Here is a 21,333-nt window from a genome sequence, read left to right on the forward strand (position 1 = left end):
TGGCCACACTGTGTCTCTTAGTTCTGGCAAGCTAAGCTGGAGTCAGTCTCTCTCATTAAGGCCACATGGCCACACTGTGTCTCTTAGTTCTGGCAAGCTAAGCTGGAGTCAGTCTCTCTCATTAAGGCCACATGGCCACACTGTGTCTCTTAGTTCTTGCAAGCTAAGCTGGAGTCAGTCTCTCTCATTAAGGCGGCATGGCCACACTGTGTCTCTTAGTTCTTGCAAGCTAAGCTGGAGTCAGTCTCTCTCATTAAGGCCACATGGCTACACTGTGTCTCTTAGTTCTTGCAAGCTAAGCTGGAGTGAGTCTCTCTCATTAAGGCCACATGGCCACACTGTGTCTCTTAGTTCTTGCAAGCTAAGTTGGAGTGAGTCTCTCTCATTAATGCCACATGGCTACACTGTGTCTCTTAGTTCTTGCAAGCTAAGCTGGATTCAGTCTCTCTCATTAAGGCCACATGGCCACACCGTGTCTCTTAGTTCTTGCAAGCTAAGCTGGAGTCAGTCTCTCTCATTAAGGCCACATGGCCACACTGTGTCTCTTAATTCTTGCAAGCTAAGCTGGAGCCAGTCTCTCTCATTAAGGCCACATGGCCACACTGTGTCTCTTAGTTCTTGCAAGCTAAGCTGGAGTCAGTCTCTCTCATTAAGGCCACATGGCCACACTGTCTCTTAGTTCTTGCAAGCTAAGCTGGAGTCAGTCTCTCTCATTAAGGCCACATGGCCACACTGTGTCTCTTAGTTCTTGCAAGCTAAGCTGGAGTCAGTCCCTCTCATTAAGGCCACATGGCCACACTGTGTCTCTTAGTTCTTGCAAGCTAAGCTGGAGTGAGTCTCTCTCATTAATGCCACATGGCTGCACTGTGTCTCTTAGTTCTTGCAAGCTAAGCTGGAGTGAGTCTCTCTCATTAAGGCCACATGGCCACACTGTGTCTCTTAGTTCTTGCAAGCTAAGTTGGAGTGAGTCTCTCTCATTAATGCCACATGGCTACACTGTGTCTCTTAGTTCTTGCAAGCTAAGCTGGAGTCAGTCTCTCTCATTAAGGCCACATGGCCACACCGTGTCTCTTAGTTCTTGCAAGCTAAGCTGGAGTCAGTCTCTCTCATTAAGGCCACATGGCCACACTGTGTCTCTTAGTTCTTGCAAGCTAAGCTGGAGCCAGTCTTTCTCATTAAGGCCACATGGCCACACTGTGTCTCTTAGTTCTTGCAAGCTAAGCTGGAGTCAGTCTCTCTCATTAAGGCCACATGGCCACACTGTGTCTCTTAGTTCTTGCAAGCTAAGCTGGAGTCAGTCTCTCTCATTAAGGCCACATGGCCACAGTGTATCTTAGTTCTTGCAAGCTAAGCTGGAGTCAGTCTCTCTCATTAAGGCCACATGGCCACACTGTGTCTCTTAATTCTTACAAGCTAAGCTGGAGTCAGTCTCTCTCATTAAGGCCACATGGCCACTGTCTCTTAGTTCTTGCAAGCTAAGCTGGAGTCAGTCTCTCTCATTAAGGCCACATGGCCACACTGTGTCTCTTAGTTATTGCAAGCTAAGCTGGAGTCAGTCTCTCTCATTAAGGCCACATGGCCACACTGTGTCTCTTAGTTCTTGCAAGCTAAGCTGGAGTCAGTCTCTCTCATTAAGGCCACATGGCCACAGTGTATCTTAGTTCTTGCAAGCAATGCAGGAGTCAGTCTCTCTCATTAAGGCCACATGGCCACACTGTGTCTCTTAGTTCTTGCAAGCTAAGCTGGAGTCAGTCCCTCTCATTAAGGCCACATGGCCACGCTGTGTCTCTTAGTTCTTGCAAGCTAAGTTGGAGTGAGTCTCTCTCATTAATGCCACATGGCTACACTGTGTCTCTTAGTTCTTGCAAGCGAAGCTGGAGTCAGTCTCTCTCATTAAGGCCACATGGCCACACCGTGTCTCTTAGTTCTTGCAAGCTAAGCTGGAGTCAGTCTCTCTCATTAAGGCCACATGGCCACACTGTGTCTCTTCGTTCTTGCAAGCTAAGCTGGAGCCAGTCTCTCTCATTAAGGCCACATGGCCACACTGTGTCTCTTAGTTCTTGCAAGCTAAGCTGGAGTCAGTCTCTCTCATTAAGGCCACATGGCCACACTGTGTCTCTTAGTTCTTGCAAGCTAAGCTGGAGTCAGTCTCTTTCATTAAGGCCACATGGCCACAGTGTATCTTAGTTCTTGCAAGCTAAGCTGGAGTCAGTCTATCTCATTAAGGCCACATGGCCACACTGTGTCTCTTAGTTATTGCAAGCTAAGCTGGAGTCAGTCTCTCTCATTAAGGCCACATGGCCACACTGTGTCTCTTAGTTCTTGCAAGATAAGTTGGAGTGAGTCTCTCTCATTAATGCCACATGGCTACACTGTGTCTCTTAGTTCTTGCAAGCTAAGCTGGAGTCAGTCTCTCTCATTAAGGCCACATGGCCACACCGTGTCTCTTAGTTCTTGCAAGCCAAGCTGGAGTCAGTCTCTCTCATTAAGGCCACATGGCCACACTGTGTCTCTCAGTTCTTGCAAGCTAAACTGGAGCCAGTCTCTCTCATTAAGGCCACATGGCCACACTGTGTCTCTTAGTTCTTGCAAGCTAAGCTGGAGTCAGTCTCTCTCATTAAGACCACATGGCCACACTGTGTCTCTTAGTTCTTGCAAGCTAAGCTGGAGTCAGTCTCTCTCATTAAGGCCACATGGCCACACTGTCTCTTAATTCTTACAAGCTAAGCTGGAGTCAGTCTCTCTCATTAAGGCCACATGGCCACTGTCTGTTAGTTCTTGCAAGCTAAGCTGGAGTCAGTCTCTCTCATTAAGGCCACATGGCCACACTGTGTCTCTTAGTTATTGCAAGCTAAGCTGGAGTCAGTCTCTCTCATTAAGGCCACATGGCCACACTGTGTCTCTTAGTTCTTGCAAGCTAAGCTGGAGTCAGTCTCTCTCATTAAGGCCACATGGCCACACTGTGTCTCTTAGTTCTTGCAAGCTAATCTGGAGTCAGTCCCTCTCATTAAGGCCACATGGCCACACTGTGTCTCTTAGTTCTTGCAAGCTAAGCTGGAGTGAGTCTCTCTCATTAAGGCCACATGGCTAGACTGTGTCTCTTAGTTCTTGCAAGCTAAGCTGGAGTGAGTCTCTCTCATTAAGGCCACATGGCTACACTGTGTCTCTTAGTTCTTGCAAGCTAAGCTGGAGTGAGTCTCTCTCATTAAGGCCACATGGCCACACTGTGTCTCTTAGTTCTTGCAAGCTAAGTTGGAGTGAGTCTCTCTCATTAATGCCACATGGCTACACTGTGTCTCTTAGTTCTTGCAAGCGAAGCTAGAGTCAGTCTCTCTCATTAAGGCCACATGGCCACACCGTGTCTCTTAGTTCTTGCAAGCTAAGCTGGAGTCAGTCTCTCTCATTAAGGCCACATGGCCACACTGTGTCTCTTCGTTCTTGCAAGCTAAGCTGGAGCCAGTCTCTCTCATTAAGGCCACATGGCCACACTGTGTCTCTTAGTTCTTGCAAGCTAAGCTGGAGTCAGTCTCTCTCATTAAGGCCACATGGCCACACTGTGTCTCTTAGTTCTTGCAAGCTAAGCTGGAGTCAGTCTCTCTCATTAAGGCCACATGGCCACAGTGTATCTTAGTTCTTGCAAGCTAAGCTGGAGTCAGTCTATCTCATTAAGGCCACATGGCCACACTGTGTCTCTTAGTTTTTGCAAGCTAAGCTGGAGTCAGTCTCTCTCATTAAGGCCACATGGCCACACTGTCTCTTAATTCTTACAAGCTAAGCTGGAGTCAGTCTCTCTCATTAAGGCCACATGGCCACACTGTGTCTCTTAGTTATTAGAAGCTAAGCTGGAGTCAGTCTCTCTCATTAAGGCCACATGGCCACACAGTGTCTCTTAGTTCTTGCAAGCTAAGCTGGAGTCAGTCTCTCTCATTAAGGCCACATGGCCACACCGTGTCTCTTAGTTCTTGCAAGCTAAGCTGGAGTCAGTCTCTCTCATTAAGGCCACATGGCCACACTGTGTCTCTTAGTTCTTGCAAGCTAATCTGGAGTCAGTCCCTCTCATTAAGGCCACATGGCCACACTGAGTCTCTTAGTTCTTGCAAGCTAAGCTGGAGTCAGTCCCTCTCATTAAGGCCACATGGCCACACTGTGTCTCTTAGTTCTTGCAAGCTAAGCTGGAGTGAGTCTCTCTCATTAAGGCCACATGGCTAGACTGTGTCTCTTAGTTCTTGCAAGCTAAGCTGGAGTGAGTCTCTCTCATTAAGGCCACATGGCTACACTGTGTCTCTTAGTTCTTGCAAGCTAAGCTGGAGTGAGTCTCTCTCATTAAGGCCACATGGCCACACTGTGTCTCTTAGTTCTTGCAAGCTAAGTTGGAGTGAGTCTCTCTCATTAATGCCACATGGCTACACTGTGTCTCTTAGTTCTTGCAAGCGAAGCTAGAGTCAGTCTCTCTCATTAAGGCCACATGGCCACACCGTGTCTCTTAGTTCTTGCAAGCTAAGCTGGAGTCAGTCTCTCTCATTAAGGCCACATGGCCACACTGTGTCTCTTCGTTCTTGCAAGCTAAGCTGGAGCCAGTCTCTCTCATTAAGGCCACATGGCCACACTGTGTCTCTTAGTTCTTGCAAGCTAAGCTGGAGTCAGTCTCTCTCATTAAGGCCACATGGCCACACTGTGTCTCTTAGTTCTTGCAAGCTAAGCTGGAGTCAGTCTCTCTCATTAAGGCCACATGGCCACAGTGTATCTTAGTTCTTGCAAGCTAAGCTGGAGTCAGTCTATCTCATTAAGGCCACATGGCCACACTGTGTCTCTTAGTTTTTGCAAGCTAAGCTGGAGTCAGTCTCTCTCATTAAGGCCACATGGCCACACTGTCTCTTAATTCTTACAAGCTAAGCTGGAGTCAGTCTCTCTCATTAAGGCCACATGGCCACTGTCTCTTAGTTCTTGCGACCTAAGCTGGAGTCAGTCTCTCTCATTAAGGCCACATGGCCACACTGTGTCTCTTAGTTCTTGCAAGCTAAGCTGGAGTCAGTCTCTCTCATTAAGGCCACATGGCCACACTGTGTCTCTTAGTTCTTGCAAGCTAAGCTGGAGTCAGTCTCTCTCATTAAGGCCACATGGCCACATTGTATCTTAGTTCTTACAAGCTAAGCTGGAGTCAGTCTATCTTATTAAGGCCACATGGCCACACTGTGTCTCTTAGTTTTTGCAAGCTAAGCTGGAGTCAGTCTCTCTCATTAAGGCCACATGGCCACACTGTCTCTTAATTCTTACAAGCTAAGCTGGAGTCAGTCTCTCTCATTAAGGCCACATGGCCACTGTCTCTTAGTTCTTGCGACCTAAGCTGGAGTCAGTCTCTCTCATTAAGGCCACATGGCCACACTGTGTCTCTTAGTTATTAGAAGCTAAGCTGGAGTCAGTCTCTCTCATTAAGGCCACATGGCCACACAGTGTCTCTTAGTTCTTGCAAGCTAAGCTGGGGTCATTCTCTTTTCGACATATGTCCAACCAAATTCTGTAATAATAATGTTCCAGTTTCTCTATATGTTTTTAAATATAGATTTGAATAAATCTACATTTAAAAATCCACAAATCTGGCTGTCTCCTGATGATGCTGGTTGTAATTACTGGCGAAACGACGTACTCAGATTGTTTATGTTGTGGCTTTGCTCTCTAACACACAACCGGTGTGCTGTACTAGTAACGCATTGGCATGTTCTGTTTAAGTGACAAACCTTACTAATTGGCTGTGTCGGGTGGTGGTGGGTTTACCGACATATTTTTATATTTACGCAATCTTACGCAAAAACCTGTATTATGTAAAAATAAATTTATTTTCCTCCTTTCTTTTTGGACAGTTTCAAATCTCTAACGTCTTTCAAATTGTTCTGATGTACAGTGCTACATTTCAAATTACTGTCATGTTTGCAACGGGTTGTTTAAAATATATTTAAATGGTGTAGATTCATGTTTAAACTCGCTTCGAATCTGCATTCATCATTTTCTTCTTAAGCAGTCCGTAGCTACAATTGATACATCGATGCATGACCCATTTGATTGTGGTTTATTGGTCTTTATTTATCAACTAAAATGTTATTGAGTGTGCCAAATCCTAAAGAGTAGCGTTTGAGTCGACCTTATTTTATATTCACATGTGAAACGCCTGTGAACATGAATGTAATCCAGTTACACACTCTCCTACTTGTTCATCAACTCTCTTCGTGGTGTAGATTTGATGGCTTGTATAGCAACCATAAGCAAACACAACAAGTCCGGGTGACTCATGATCCGTGATTCACGATGCCAGTGGGCCAGGTTTCACTCTCAACTCTCTACCTGTGTGGCATGAATAAAACGCACCTGTAAATTTGACCTGAAATGATTGCACAACAATTGCCCCGCCTTCATGGGATGTTCATCCTCCACTGTTTATCTGGCTTTGACCTGAATAATATAAAAGTGCGGCTCTGCAACTGCTGTAGAGTCACATTGGTATAAACACATTTTACAATATGAACAGCGCATTGAAAACGCGTACTATTTTATGTATTGTTTAACAAGTGTGTTTACAAATCCACACTGAGAAACACGATGATTGACAGAGGGGAGTAAATTTTATTTTCGATAGTATATTTAAATAGAGCTACTGTAGGTAAGTAGTTTCCAGTTTTAAAGGCGTAGTTTAACAAGACAACACTTGCCACCATCCTTCAAACCCATTGGTGAAAAAGAGCAAACTTTATGTTTACATTATAATATAATGTTTAAATTATATTATATATTATATATAATATGTTTATGCGGGAGGCGGGGACTTATGGGACCCCGGGGTCCCGCCATAAGGTTCATATGAATGGTTACCCAAAAATCTAAATTATGGATAATCATTGGTCGCGAAGGCCTTCGTGTTAAACTTGTTTTTTTAGTCATCTGGAGAGTGATGATGAAACGTATCGGGAGGCCGTAGATGAGACGTGGGGGTGGGGGGGCAGAGAGAGAGTTGCAGTTGTTGAGCCTATTGGAGCGAGTTACAGCATCGTTGTCCTCTCCTACAATGGCATTGCTTCTCTCCTTCGCAGAGGCGGTAGCCGAGCATCTGGTCCGTCTGCTGAGCCACGCAAGTAAGATGGCAGAGCCCCCGAGCCTATCTGCGCTGTCACGCGTGGAGAAGCAGCTTGCCGAGCTTTTGACTCGCGCGACCTCCCCAGCCTGGGCCTCGGCTCCTTCTTGGACATCCTCCATCGCAACGCCCAGGTGCGTACGTGGCGTGCGTGAGCCCACCCGCCTCCAGCTGGTAAGAGGCAGTACAGCAAGTAGGTGTACGACACTGCCCGTGCAAAGTTTGAGTTTGCTTACCGCCTCCGAGTGGCGCTCAATGTTAAGTTTGTTTCCAAAATTGTGCGGGGTAATATTAGTTTATTATTACGAACTTAAAACTCATTTGTCGATAACTCGAATACGTTTAAGCGTTATGTAATCACTGCCAATGCAGAGCACAACAAAGTGTCACGTAAGATGCATGGGTTTTCTCTTGTCACTCTTAAAAAATATCTGTGAATTTGGCAAACATCCCAAAGGTAGATATTGAAAATCACCGTTAAAATTGAGTGTACAGCGGTGACATTCAGATAAAATATATGATAACACTATATATGCAAAGTGGACGGGTGGCTCAAAGATCAAAGTGGTGTGTTGGCAATAATGAGATTCTGGGCTTGAATCTGGATTTTGACCGCTTGGGTTGAAACCGAGGTCTCAAGTCTTATCAAGTCGATCGTCCGAGCCCATTCACCAGCGACTGCACAAAATTACAGTCTCATTAAACTTGGGTTTTGCACTTCATTTTCCTAATTCCATCTCTGAGAATAACAATTTCAGCTTGACTCTCGTGCGCCGCACAATCTCATAACACAGCTAATGTGAAAGTGTTGGCTCCTATTGTGTACAAGATAAAAGGCCACCCACCGCATTTTATGACACAGGGCCTGCACGGCTATGCGAGATTTACGAATGGATGATTTATTTGTCTCTTGACATTACGCCGATAGCGCATTTGGAAAACTAAAATTGAGAGCGAATTTTGTTTTAATATGCAAACTTAAATCTGTAATATTTAATCAGTTTTCGTGCACTGCATTGTGAGATGCAGCTCCATGCGTATCGTTTAGCTTTAAGCCGGTGTTTGCCTTGCGGTCGCCGCGGTGTCAACCAACTGATGTTGACGGATTTTATTGTGTCTGTGGTAGCTGTTGGAGGAGACTGGGGTTGTGATCTCTGCCCTGGGTGGATCTGGAGCCACAGCGACAGACACTTGGGGTTCTTTAATCTTTCACATCAAAGGGTCAGTGAGCCACACCAATATGCCATTGGTAATGCAACTTAAGGATTCAATGTTCAATGCAAGTGATTGTCGAGACAAACTGATGATTGTGTGTGTTACACCCCTCTGGCAGTCCACTGCCTGATGAAGGCCTCGCCACGTTGCTTTGGTCATGGGGGTTGTTGCACCAAACTTTACCACGCTTGGTGAAGGGGGCGGGGATTAGGTTCAGGACTGGTTCAGATATCAGTCACCACTGACGTTAGCCATGGCTAGGAATCCAACTCGGATCGCCGCGTTAGTATCGCAGTGCACCAAACATTGCAGCAGTGCTTCAGAAATCATTCCGAAGTTGCTTGATATTGCACACAGTTTGAATAAACCATCATTACTTCAGGAAATATATTTTTACTTAAAATTTTACTTTGTACATGCTCTGATCGTAATAAAGAGTTGTGCTAGTTAGTAGTAACAGCGCGATACATCGGTTAAATCGATTAATATTTATTATTAAGCTGACAATTCATGCATTGAATTGCACGTGTAAGAATCAACTTTTGAAAAATTGTATCCCTTTTTATTTTAATAGTTTCACATTGCCACTGCAGAGAGTCGACATGATCAGTGTAAGTTCAAAAGAACTGACACACCTTGTGAAAAACCCAACGCAGAAGATCCCTGGGCTTGATATTCCACGAAGATCATGGTCCCCCTAAACCGCATCTGCACAAACCATGGCAGATGCGGATACCTGATGCACAAATGTAAAATTAAAAACTCTCCAGTGTTTGACTGTGGTCATCCAGAACAGATCGTACAACGTGAAACGACGCAATAGAAATTTAAAGTCAAGCCACAGTGTGATTGTGACCATGCAACCCAAACTATGCACGATATTGTGAACCACAGTCCGCCTCACCTTTCACCTCGTCCTCTTCACCCCTCGACTCGTCCTCACCTCTCACCTCAGCTCGTCCTCCTCACCCGTCGTCGTCCTCACCGCTCACCTCGTCCTCCTCACCCCTCACCTATCCCTCGCCTCGTCCTCCTCACCCTTAGCTCGTCCTCACTCCTCGTCCTCCCCTCCCCTCGCTGTCCTCACCATTTGCCTCGTCCTCCTCACCCCACACCTCGTTCTTCTTACCCCTCATCTTGTCCTCCTCACCGCTCGGCTCGTCCTCCGCACCCCTCACCTCCTCACCCCTCGTCCTCCTCACCCCTCGTCCTCCTCACCCCTCGTCCTCCTCACCCCTCGTCCTCCTCACCCCTCGCTCTCCTCACCCCTCGCTCTCCTCAACCCTCGTCCTCACCCCCACACCTCGTTCTTCTCACCCCCCCGTCCTCACCCCTCGCTCGTCCACCGCACCCTGCTCCTCACCCCTCGCCTCGTCCTCCTCACCCCTCGTCCTCCTCACTCCCACACCTCGTTCTTCTTACTTCTCACCCCCCGTCCTCCTCACTTCTCGTCATCCTCACCCCTCGTCCTCCTCACCCCTCGTCCTCCTCACCCCTCGTCCTCCTCACCCCTCGTCCTCCTCACCCCACACCTCGTTCTTCTTACCCCTCATCTTGTCCTCCTCACCACTCGACTCATCCTACTCACCCCTCACCTCACCTCACCCTCCTCACCCCTCGTCCTCACCCATTGTCCTCCTCACCGCTCGTTCTCCTCACCCCTCTTTCTCCTCACCCCTCTTTCTCCTCACCCCTCAGCTCGTCTTCCTCACCCCTCACCTCGTCCACCGCACCCCGCGCCTCGTCATCCTCACGCCTCGCCCGCCTCATCCCTCACCTCGTCCTTCTCACCCACACCGCGTTCTTCATACCCCTCACCTCTTCCTCCTCACCCCTCGACTCGTCCTCACCCCTCGTCCTCCTCACCCCTCGTCCTCCTCACCCCTCGTCCTCCTCACCCCTCGCTCTCCCCTTGCTCTCCTCACGCCTCGCTCTTCTCAACCCTCGTCCTCACCCCCACACCTCGTTTTTCTTCTCACCCCCCGTCCTCACCCCTCGCTCGTCCACCGCACCCTGCTCCTCACCTCCTCACCCCTCGTCCTCCTCACCCCTCGTCCTCCTCACCCCTCGTCCTCCTCACCCCTCGCTCTCCTCACCCCTCCCTCTACTCACCCCTCGCTCTCCTCACGCCTCGCTCTCTTCAGCCCTCACCTCGTCCTCCTCACCCCTCGTCCTCCTCACCCCCACACCTCGTTCTTCTTACTTCTCACCCCCCGTCCTCCTCGCCCCTCGTCCTCCTCACCCCTCGCTCGTCCACCGCACCCTGCTCCTCATCCTCCTCACCCCTCACCTCGTCCTCCTTACCCCTCACGTCCTCCGCTTGACCCCTCACCTCATTCTCACCCCTCACCTCGTCCACCTCACTTGTCCTCAACCCTCACCTCGTTCTCACCCCTCACCTCGTCCTCACCCCCACAGCTCGTTCTTCTTACTCCTCACCCCTCACTCTCCTCACTCCTCGTCCTGCTCACCCCTCGTCCTCCTCACCCCTCTTCCTCCTCACCCCTCGTCCTCCTCACCCCTCGTCCTCCTCACCCCTCGTCCTCCTCACCCCTCGACCTCCTCACACCTCGTCCTCACCCCTCTCCTCGTCCTCCTCACCCCTCATCTCGTCCTCCTCACCCCTCACCTCCTGACCTCGTTCTTCTTACCCTTCACCTCGTCCTCACCCCTTGCCTCGTCCTCCTCACCCGCTCCTGACACGGCCAACGCACACGCCCATGCAACCTCACTTAGGGCACGGCACACCGACTTAGCATCACCCTCATTTATACCTCCACGTTTATCGGCCTCGTTCTATCGTGACGGCCAAGACGCTGGACGTTTGTGATAAAGAACTTCGTAGCTCATCGGATTCCTCCTCCAGTGTACAAATAAATAAATATCACGGCTCTGATCTCTTTGCGGCGCCGCAGTGGCGTTCATCACTCGCCGCCTCCCCATGGCACGACTACGACGCCCTCTGTTGGACGCTGTGTGTCATCAACATTGTTGCCTGTGATTACACTCAACACAACGTCGCTGTGTGTGATTACACTAAACACAACGTCGTTGTTAGTGATTACACTAAACACAACGTCGTTGTTAGTGATTACACTAAACACAACGTCGTTGTTAGTGATTACACTAAACACAACGTCGCTGTGTGTAATTACACACAACGTCGTTGTGTGTAATTACACTCAACACAATGTCGTTGTGAGTGATTACACTCAACACAATGTCGTTTTGAGTGATTACACTCAACACAACGTTGTTGTTTGTGATTACACTCAACACAACGTCGTTGCGTCTCATCAATATTTTTGTGTGTGATTACACACACAACAACGTTGTGTTTAATCACGCAACAATGTTGCGTGTAATCACTCACATATTGAGTGATTACACACTCGGCGTGTGTCTGTAGCAGTTGTACGTGTGCCGCTTGTCGTAGATGTTCGCGGTTTGAATCCAGCGGCCGCCCTGTTTAATGCTACAGGCGTGTTCACCGCAAAGACACCATGTGCCGTCTGCTTCAGTGGACGTTGAAGATCCCAGCGTCATGGACCAGATTAACCGAATTAAATACAATTGCCCGCAAATTACCCAGTTGGAATATACTGTGCCTAGTAATCATTGCTGGGAAATGTGGTAGAACCCTCCTGAAACGAGCCAATAGGGCTATCCTGGGTAAAACTGACCACCCACCCCCTCGTGTGGCATGCTAGCCTTAATAGGTGCTCGCTAACAGAACTTATTTATCGAACAGACTGTTAAATGAAGGGACTGTGTCTTCATTTGAGTCCGTGACTGTGTAACCTGGTACATAAGGGTGCCGCGGTGGTGGGATGTTAACTCCTTCACCTGGTATGCAAGAGGTTGTGGGTTCGATCCGGACCCTGACGCCTGTATATTTGGAGTTTGCATGTCTCTCTCTCTCTCCTGTGGTCGCGTGGATTGTTCTCCAGGTCTTCCAGTTTTTCCCTCCATATTTAGAAACATGCGTTCAGAGCAGGAGTCTCAAACTCAACTTACCTGGGGGCCGCTGGAGGTAGAGTCTGGGTGAGGCTGGGCCGCATCAAGTATTCCAAAAAAAAGTGCAACTGATCCAATCTTCTCAATCTTTATTAATAACAGTTCAGAACATGAACGGTTCTTCAGAACATAGGCTTCTCTTACCTACTCCATGTTTCCAGAGACCTGGCAGCGCTTCCTCTTCTTACACAGCTGAGCCACATTTGGCTTGAGGGAGGAAGCAATTGAGACCCTCAGTATGGCTTGAAATGCTCATCAGTAAGTTTGGACCTGTACTTTGACTTATTAAAGTTCATGGTGCAAAAGAGCTTTTCACACAGATATGTGCTCCCAAAAAGGCACATGGTCCGCTTGAACATCCTGGAAAGCTCAGGGAAGGTGGGGGTGATATATTTACATGTTTTTATCCCAATACCTGAGTATTTGGGATCTTATTTAGTATGCCCTTTCTATATATTCTGAGAGGTATTTGAAAACTTTATCAATGTTCATGCTTTTTTTGAGCACTTCGTTTTTCTTATCATTATTAAATTCATCAATCGTGTTCTCTCTCAGGTGTTTATACCTTTCACATTCATAAATAAAGTGATCTAGATTTTCTTCTTTTTGTTCACATCCTACATATCCTTCTGCTCTACCGAATCTCTCTGGATGCCATTGAGCTAACTCTGGTGTCCATGTTACTCCACCTGTCTTAATTCTTAACATCAAGTGCATTGTCTCATGTTTTATATCTTTTAATTTCTTGCTCTTTTTGATTAAATTGTTCTTGATAAATTATTTTCTTTTGCGATTGCACATATCTGTCCTTTTTCCTTTTCTTTGTTTCTCTTGTAATAATAATCTATAACTTCTTTATAATATTCAGGTTCTAACCAACATTTGGCTTTTTTCCCTTTCCTATTGCAACACTCTGTTGTCTTTATTAGGTCACCGATTACACTTGTTGAGTCCGCCCACTTCCTAAGTCCTCTGTACCTTGCACAGGGTGACAGGATATATTTTCCTTCCACTTGGTGTCACTCCGGAATCACGTTTCAACCAAGTGACTAACGTTGCTAATTCGCGTTGGCTAACTTGTCAACAAACACCGGAAGCTGTCACGAGCCTGAGCTATGGTAAAAAAAACATAATAATAAAAAAATAAAAAATAATTGATGTCAAATAGTGGGCCACAAAATATCGTTCCGCGGGCCACAATTGGCCTGTATTTTACTGCTATAAATTTCCACAAGATGAGCCACTCCGTTAAAACTAACATTTGTGACCAGATCGCTTCTTAAAAAGAGCTATATGGCTCACTTACCTGGTAAAATAAAAAGTTACATTTCAAATAATCACCACGGTAATGTGTTACCCACACGACCTTGAACTTGAGGCATCGCGCAGAACGCGGCATGCAGTGTGGGGTTAGCTGGGTGGTGCAGGGAGCTGCTACTACTTGCAGAGGGGGGCGGGGCATGGGGGGACTGAGTCCTCTTGCATAATTGACTTGCGGATTGACCGATGCATAGACGAAAAGATAGCACGTGAATGAATGAGTGTACGGCTGGACTGCAAAGGAATGGACAATATTCTTCATCGCCATTTTAAAAAAACTTTAAATTGTAATCCATCACCCTGTACATCTGCTGAACCAACGTATCTTACAGCAGCATATGAGTGTGTTTTCATACATTGCCTGAGTGTGTGTTTCTTGCGTATGATCGGTATGTGTTTTACGCATGATCCATATTTGATATCACACAAGATATTTGCCTGTTTTTCTAATGATCTGCACGTGTTTCACGCATAATCTCTGGGTTTCACACATGTTCTGTGTGGGTGGCCGGGACCACCCTCTGCTGCCTTTTTCTCCCGAGTTGCGATGTGTACACATCGTACCAGATACTAATTTAAGGCTGAACCGACCTCTCGAGATCCAGGACGCAGTGGTGATGGTGGCTGTAAGCGGGAATCGAGCTCGGGTCGCCTCGTCCTCCTCACCCCTCACCTCGTCCTTCTCATCCCTCAGCTCGTATTCCTCACCCCTCACCTCGCCCTCACTTCGTCCTCCTCACCCCTCACCTCGTCCTCGCCTCGTCCTCACCCCTCACCTCGTCCTTCTCATCCCTCAGCTCGTATTTTTCACCCCTCACCTCGCCCTCACTTCGTCCTCCTCACCCCTCACCTCGTCCTCGCCTCGTCATCTTTACCCCTTAGCTCATCCTCCTCACCCTCACCTCGTCCTTCTCTAACCCCTCGCTCTCCTCACCTCGTCCTCACCCATCACCTCGTCCTCCTCACCCATCGCCTCGTCTTCCTCACCCATCGCCTCGTCCTCCTCAACCCTCGTTCTCACCCCTCGCCTCCTCCTCACGCCTCGCCTCGTCCTCCTCACCCCTCGTTCTCCTCACCCCTCGCCTCGTACTCACCCCTCACTTCGTCCTCGTCACCCCTCACCTCGTCCTCGCCTCGTCCTCCTCACCCCTTGCCTCGTCATCTTTACCCCTCAGCTCATCCTCCTCACCCTCACCTCGTCCTCCTCACCCCTCACCTCGTCCTCCTCAGCTCGTCCTCCTCAGCTCGTCCTCTTCACCCCTCGTCCTCCTCACCTCGTCCTCCTCACCCCTCAGCTCGTCTTCCTCACCTCGTCCTCACCCCTCACGTCGTCCGTTTGACCTTTCACCTCGTCCACACCCCTCACCTCATCCTCACCCATCACCTCGTCTTCCTCACCCCTCACCTCATCCGCTTTACCCCTCAGCTCGTCCTCCTCACCCCTCGTCCTCCTCACCCCTTAGCTCGTCTTCCTCACCCCTCACCTCGTCCTCCTCACCCCTCGACTCGTCCTTCTCACCCCTCATCCTCCTCACCCCTCGTCCTCCTCACCCCTCACCTCATCTTTCTCACCTATCGTCCTCCTCACCCCTCGTCTGCCTCACCTTTTACCTCGTCCTCCTCACCCCTCGACTCGTCCTCTCACCTCAGCTCGTCCTCCTCACCCGTCGTCGTCCTCACCGCTCACCTCGTCCTACTCACCCCTCACCTCTCCCTCGCCTCGTCCTCCTCACCCTTAGCTCGTCCTCACTCCTCGTCCTCCCCTCCCCTCGCTGTCCTCACCATTTGCCTCGTCCTCCTCACCCGACACCTCGTTCTTCTTACCCCTCATCTTGTCCTCCTCACCACTCGACTCGTCCTACTCACCCCTCACCTCACCCTCCTCACCCCTCGTCCTCCTCACCCCTCGTCCTCCTCACCCCTCGTCCTCCTCAACAATTGTCCTCCTCACACATTGTCCTCCTCACACATTGTCCTCCTCACCGCTCGTTCTCCTCACCCCTCATTCTCCTCACCCCTCGCTCTCCTCACCCCTCGTCTTCCTCACCCCTCGTCTTCCTCACCCCTCGCTCTCTTCACCCCTCGCTCTCCTCAACCCTCGTCCTCACCTCGTTTTTCTTCTCACCCCCCGTCCTCACCCCTCGCTCGTCCACCGCACCCTGCTCCTCACCTCCTCATCCTTCGTCCTCCTCACCCCTCGTCCTCCTCACCTCTCGTCCTCCTCACCCCTCGCTCTCCTCAGCCCTCGCCTCGTCCTCCTCACCCCCACACCTCCTTCTTCTTACTTCTCACCCCCCGTCCTCCTCACTTCTCGTCCTCCTCACCCCTCACCCCTCCTCACCCCTCACCTCTCCCTCACCTCGTCCTCCTCACCCTTAGCTCGTCCTCCTCGTCCTCCCCTCCCCTCGCTGTCCTCACCATTTGCCTCGTCCTCCTCACCCCACACCTCGTTCTTCTTACCCCTCATCTTGTCCTCCTCACCACTCGACTCGTCCTACTCACCCCTCACCTTACCCTCCTCACCCTTCGTCCTCCTCACCCATTGTCCTCCTCACCCATTGTCCTCCTCACCGCTCGTTCTCCTCACCCCTCGTTCTCCTCACCCCTCAGCTCGTCTTCCTCACCCCTCACCTCGTCCACCCCACCCCGCGCCTCGTCATCCTCACGCCTCGCCCGCCTCACCCCTCACCTCGTCCTTCTCACCCACACCGCGTTCTTCTTACCCCTCACCTCTTCCTCCTCACCGCTCGACTCGTCCTCCACACCCCTCACCTACTCACCCCTCGCTCTCTTCACCCCTCGCTCTCCTCAACCCTCGTCCTCACCCCCACACCTCGTTTTTATTCTCACCCCCCGTCCTCACCCCTCGCTCGTCCACCGCACCCTGCTCCTCACCTCCTCACCCCTCGTCCTCCTCACCCCTCATCCTCCTCACCCCTCGCTGTCCTCACCCCTCGCTCTCCTCACGCCTCGCTCTCCTCAGCCCTCACCTCGTCCTCCTCGCCCCTCGTCCTCCTCACCCCTCGCTCATCCACCGCACCCGGCTCCTCATCCTCCTCACCCCTCACCTCGTCCTCCTTACCCCTCACGTCGTCCGCTTGACCCCTCACCTCATTCTCACCCCTCACCTCGTCCACCTCACTTGTCCTCAACCCTCACCTCGTTCTCACCCCTCACCTCGTCCTCACCCCCACAGCTCGTTCTTCTTACTCCTCACCCCTCACTCTCCTCACTCTCGTCATCGTCACCCCTCGTCCTCCTCACCCCTCGCCTGATCTTCCTCACCCATCGTCCTCCTCACCCCTCGTCCGCCTCACCTTTTACCTCGTCCTCCTCACCCCTCGACTCGTCCTCACCTCAGTTCGTCCTCCTCACCCGTCGTCGTCCTCACCGCTCACCTCGTCCTCGCCTCGTCCTCCTCACCCTTAGCTCGTCCTCACTCCTCGTCCTCCCCTCGCTGTCCTCACCATTTGCCTCGTCCTCCTCACCCCACACCTCGTTCTTCTTACCCCTCATCTTGTCCTCACCACTCGACTTGTCCTACTCACCCCTCACCTCACCTCACCCTCCTCACCCATTGTCCTCACCCATTGTCCTTCTCACCCATTGTCCTCCTCACCGCTCGTTCTCCTCACCCCTCGTTCTCCTCACCCCTCAGCTCGTCTTCCTCACCCCTCACCTCACCTTGTCCACCGCACCCTGCGCCTCGTCATCCTCACGCCTCGCCCGCCTCACCCCTCACCTCGTCCTTCTCACCCACACCGCGTTCTTCTTACCCCTCACCTCTTCCTCCTCACCCCTCGACTCGTCCTCCGCACCCCTCACCTCCTCACCCCTCGTCCTCCTCACCCCTCGCTCTCCTCACCCCTCATCCTCCTCACCCCTCGTCCTCCTCACCCCTCGTCCTCATCACCCCTCGCTCTCCTCACCCCTCGCTCTCCTCACCCCTCGCCTCGTCCTCCTCACTCCTCGTCCTCCTCACCCCCACACCTCGTTCTTCTTACTTCTCACCCCCCGTCCTCCTCACTTCTCGTCCTCCTCACCCCTCGCTCGTCAACCGCACCCTGCTCCTCATCCTCCTCACCCCTCACCTCGTCCTCTTTACCCCTCACGTCGTCCTCTTGACCCCTCACCCCTTTCTCACCCCTCACCTCGTCCACCTCACTTGTCCTCAACCCTCACCTCGTTCTCACCCCTCACCTCGTCCTCCTCACCCCCACAGCTCATTCTTCTTACTCCTCACCTCTCACTCTCCTCACCCCTCGTCCTCCTCACCCCTCGTCCTCCTCACCCCTCGTCCTCCTCACCCCTCGTCGTCCTCACCCCTCGTCGTCCTCACCCCTCGTCCTCTTCACCCCTCGTCCTCCTCACCCCTCGTCCTCACCCCACGCCTCATCTTTCTCACCCATCGTCCTCCTCACCCCTCGTCCGCCTCACCTTTCACCTCGTCCTCACCTCTCACGTCAGCTCGTTCTCCTCACCCGTCGTTGTCCTCACCGCTCACCTCGTCCTCCTCACCCTTCACCTCGTTCCTCTTACCCCTCATCTTGTCCTCCTCACCACTCGACTCATCCTACTCACCCCTCACCTCACCTCACCCTCCTCACCCCTCGTCCTCACCCATTGTCCTCCTCACCGCTCGTTCTCCTCACCCCTCAGCTCGTCTTCCTCACCCCTCACCTCGTCCACCGCACCCCGCGCCTCGTCATCCTCACGCCTCGCCCGCCTCACCCCTCACCTCGTCCTTCTCACCCACACCGCGTTCTTCATACCCCTCACCTCTTCCTCCTCACCCCTCGACTCGTCCTCCTCACCCCTCGCTCTCCTCACTCCTCACTCTCCTCACCCCTCGCTCTCCTCACCCCTCGCTCTCCTCACCCCTCGTCCTCCTCACCCCTCGTCCTCCTCACCCCTCGCTCTCCTCAACCCTCGTCCTCACCCCCACACCTCGTTTTTCTTCTCACCCCCCGTCCTCACCCCTCGCTCGTCCACCGCACCCTGCTCCTCACCTCCTCACCCCTCGTCCTCCTCACCCCTCGCTGTCCTCACCCCTCGCTCTCCTCACCCCTCGCTCTCCTCACCCCTCGCTCTCCTCACGCCTCGCTCTCAGCCCTCATCTCGTCCTCCTCGCCCCTCGTCTTCCTCACCCCTCGCTCGTCCACCGCACTCCGCTCCTCATCCTCCTCACCCCTCACCTCGTCCTCCTTACCCCTCACGTCGTCCGCTTGACCCCTCACCTCGCCCTCTTGACCCCTCACCTCATTCTCACCCCTCACCTCGTCCACCTCACTTGTCCTCAACCCTCACCTCGTTCTCACCCCTCACCTCGTCCTCACCCCCACAGCTCGTTCTTCTTACTCCTCACCCCTCACTCTCCTCACCCCTCGTCCTCCTCACCCCTCGTCCTCCTCACCCCTCGTCCTCCTCACCCCTCGTCCTCCTCACCCCTCGTACTCCTCACCCCTCGTCCTCCTCACCCCTCGTCCTCCTCACCCCTCGTCCTCCTCATCCCCCGTCCTCCTCACTTCTCGTCCTCCTCACCCCTCGCTCGTCAACCGCACCCTGCTCCTCATCCTCCTCACCCCTCACCTCGTCCTCTTTACCCCTCACGTCGTCCGCTTGACCCCTCACCTCGTCCTCTTGACCCCTCACCCCTTTCTCACCCCTCACCTCGTCCACCTCACTTGTCCTCAACCCTCACCTCGTTCTCACCCCTCACCTCGTCCTCCTCACCCCCACAGCTCATTCTTCTTACTCCTCACCTCTCACTCTCCTCACCCCTCGTCCTCCTCACCCCTCGTCCTCCTCACCCCTCGTCGTCCTCACCCCTCGTCGTCCTCACCCCTCGTCCTCTTCACCCCTCGTCCTCTTCACCCCTCGTCCTCCTCACCCCTCGTCCTCACCCCACGCCTCATCTTTCTCACCCATCGTCCTCCTCACCCCTCGTCCGCCTCACCTTTCACCTCGTCCTCACCTCTCACCTCAGCTCGTTCTCCTCACCCGTCGTTGTCCTCACCGCTCACCTCGTCCTCCTCACCCTTCACCTCGTTCTTCTTACCCCTCATCTTGTCCTCCTCACCACTCGACTCATCCTACTCACCCCTCACCTCACCTCACCCTCCTCACCCCTCGTCCTCACCCATTGTCCTCCTCACCGCTCGTTCTCCTCACCCCTCAGCTCGTCTTCCTCACCCCTCACCTCGTCCACCGCACCCCGTGCCTCGTCATCCTCACGCCTCGCCCGCCTCACCCCTCACCTCGTCCTTCTCACCCACACCGCGTTCTTCATACCCCTCACCTCTTCCTCCTCACCCCTCGACTCGTCCTCCTCACCCCTCGCTCTCCTCACTCCTCACTCTCCTCACCCCTCGCTCTCCTCACCCCTCGTCCTCCTCACCCCTCGTCCTCCTCACCCCTCGCTCTCCTCAACCCTCGTCCTCACCCCCACACCTCGTTTTTCTTCTCACCCCCCGTCCTCACCCCTCGCTCGTCCACCGCACCCTGCTCCTCACCTCCTCCCCCCTCGTCCTCCTCACCCCTCGCTGTCCTCACCCCTCGCTCTCCTCACCCCTCGCTCTCCTCACCCCTCGCTCTCCTCACGCCTCGCTCTCCTCAGCCCTCATCTCGTCCTCCTCGCCCCTCGTCCTCCTCACCCCTCGCTCGTCCACCGCACCCCGCTCCTCATCCTCCTCACCCCTCACCTCGTCCTCCTTACCCCTCACGTCGTCCGCTTGACCCCTCACCTCGCCCTCTTGACCCCTCACCTCATTCTCACCCCTCACCTCGTCCACCTCACTTGTCCTCAACCCTCACCTCGTTCTCACCCCTCACCTCGTCCTCACCCCCACAGCTCGTTCTTCTTACTCCTCACCCCTCACTCTCCTCACCCCTCGTCCTCCTCACCCCTCGTCCTCCTCACCCCTCGTCCTCCTCACCCCTCGTCCTCCTCACCCCTCGTCCTCCTCACCCCTCGTCCTCCTCACCCCTCGTCCTCCTCACCCCTCGTCCTCCTCACCCCTCGCTCTCCTCACCCCTCGCTCTCTTTACCCCTCGCTCTCCTCACCCCTCGTCCTCCTCACCCCTCGCTCTCCTCAACCCTCGTCCTCACCCCCACACCTCGTTTTTATTCTCACCCCCCGTTTTCACCCCTCGCTCGTCCACCGTACCCTGCTCCTCACCTCCTCACCCCTCGTCCTCCTCACCCCTCGCTGTCCTCACCCCTCGCTCTCCTCACCCCTCGCTTTCCTCACGCCTCGCTCTCCTCAGCCCTCACCTCGTCCTCCTCACCCCTTGTCCTCCTCACCCCCACACCTCGTTCTTCTTACTTCTCACCCCCCGTCCTCCTCGCCCCTCGTCCTCCTCACCCCTCGCTCGTCCACCGCACCCCGCTCCTCATCCTCCTCACCCCTCACCTCGTCCTCCTTACCCCTCACGTCGTCCGCTTGACCCCTCACCTCGCCCTCTTGACCCCTCACCTCATTCTCACCCCTCACCTCGTCCACCTCACTTGTCCTCAACCCTCACCTCGTTCTCACCCCTCACCTCGTCCTCACCCCCACAGCTCGTTATTCTTACTCCTCACCCTTCACTCTCCTCACCCGTCGTCCTCCTCACTCTCGTCCTCCTCACTCCTGTCCTCCTCACTCCTGTCCTCCTCACCC

Source organism: Petromyzon marinus, unplaced genomic scaffold (genome assembly GCF_048934315.1).
Source record: "Petromyzon marinus isolate PM22_M1 ecotype Great Lakes invasive population unplaced genomic scaffold, UKy_Petmar_22M1.pri1.0 PM_Scaffold_14, whole genome shotgun sequence".
Lineage (NCBI taxonomy): Eukaryota > Metazoa > Chordata > Hyperoartia > Petromyzontiformes > Petromyzontidae > Petromyzon > Petromyzon marinus.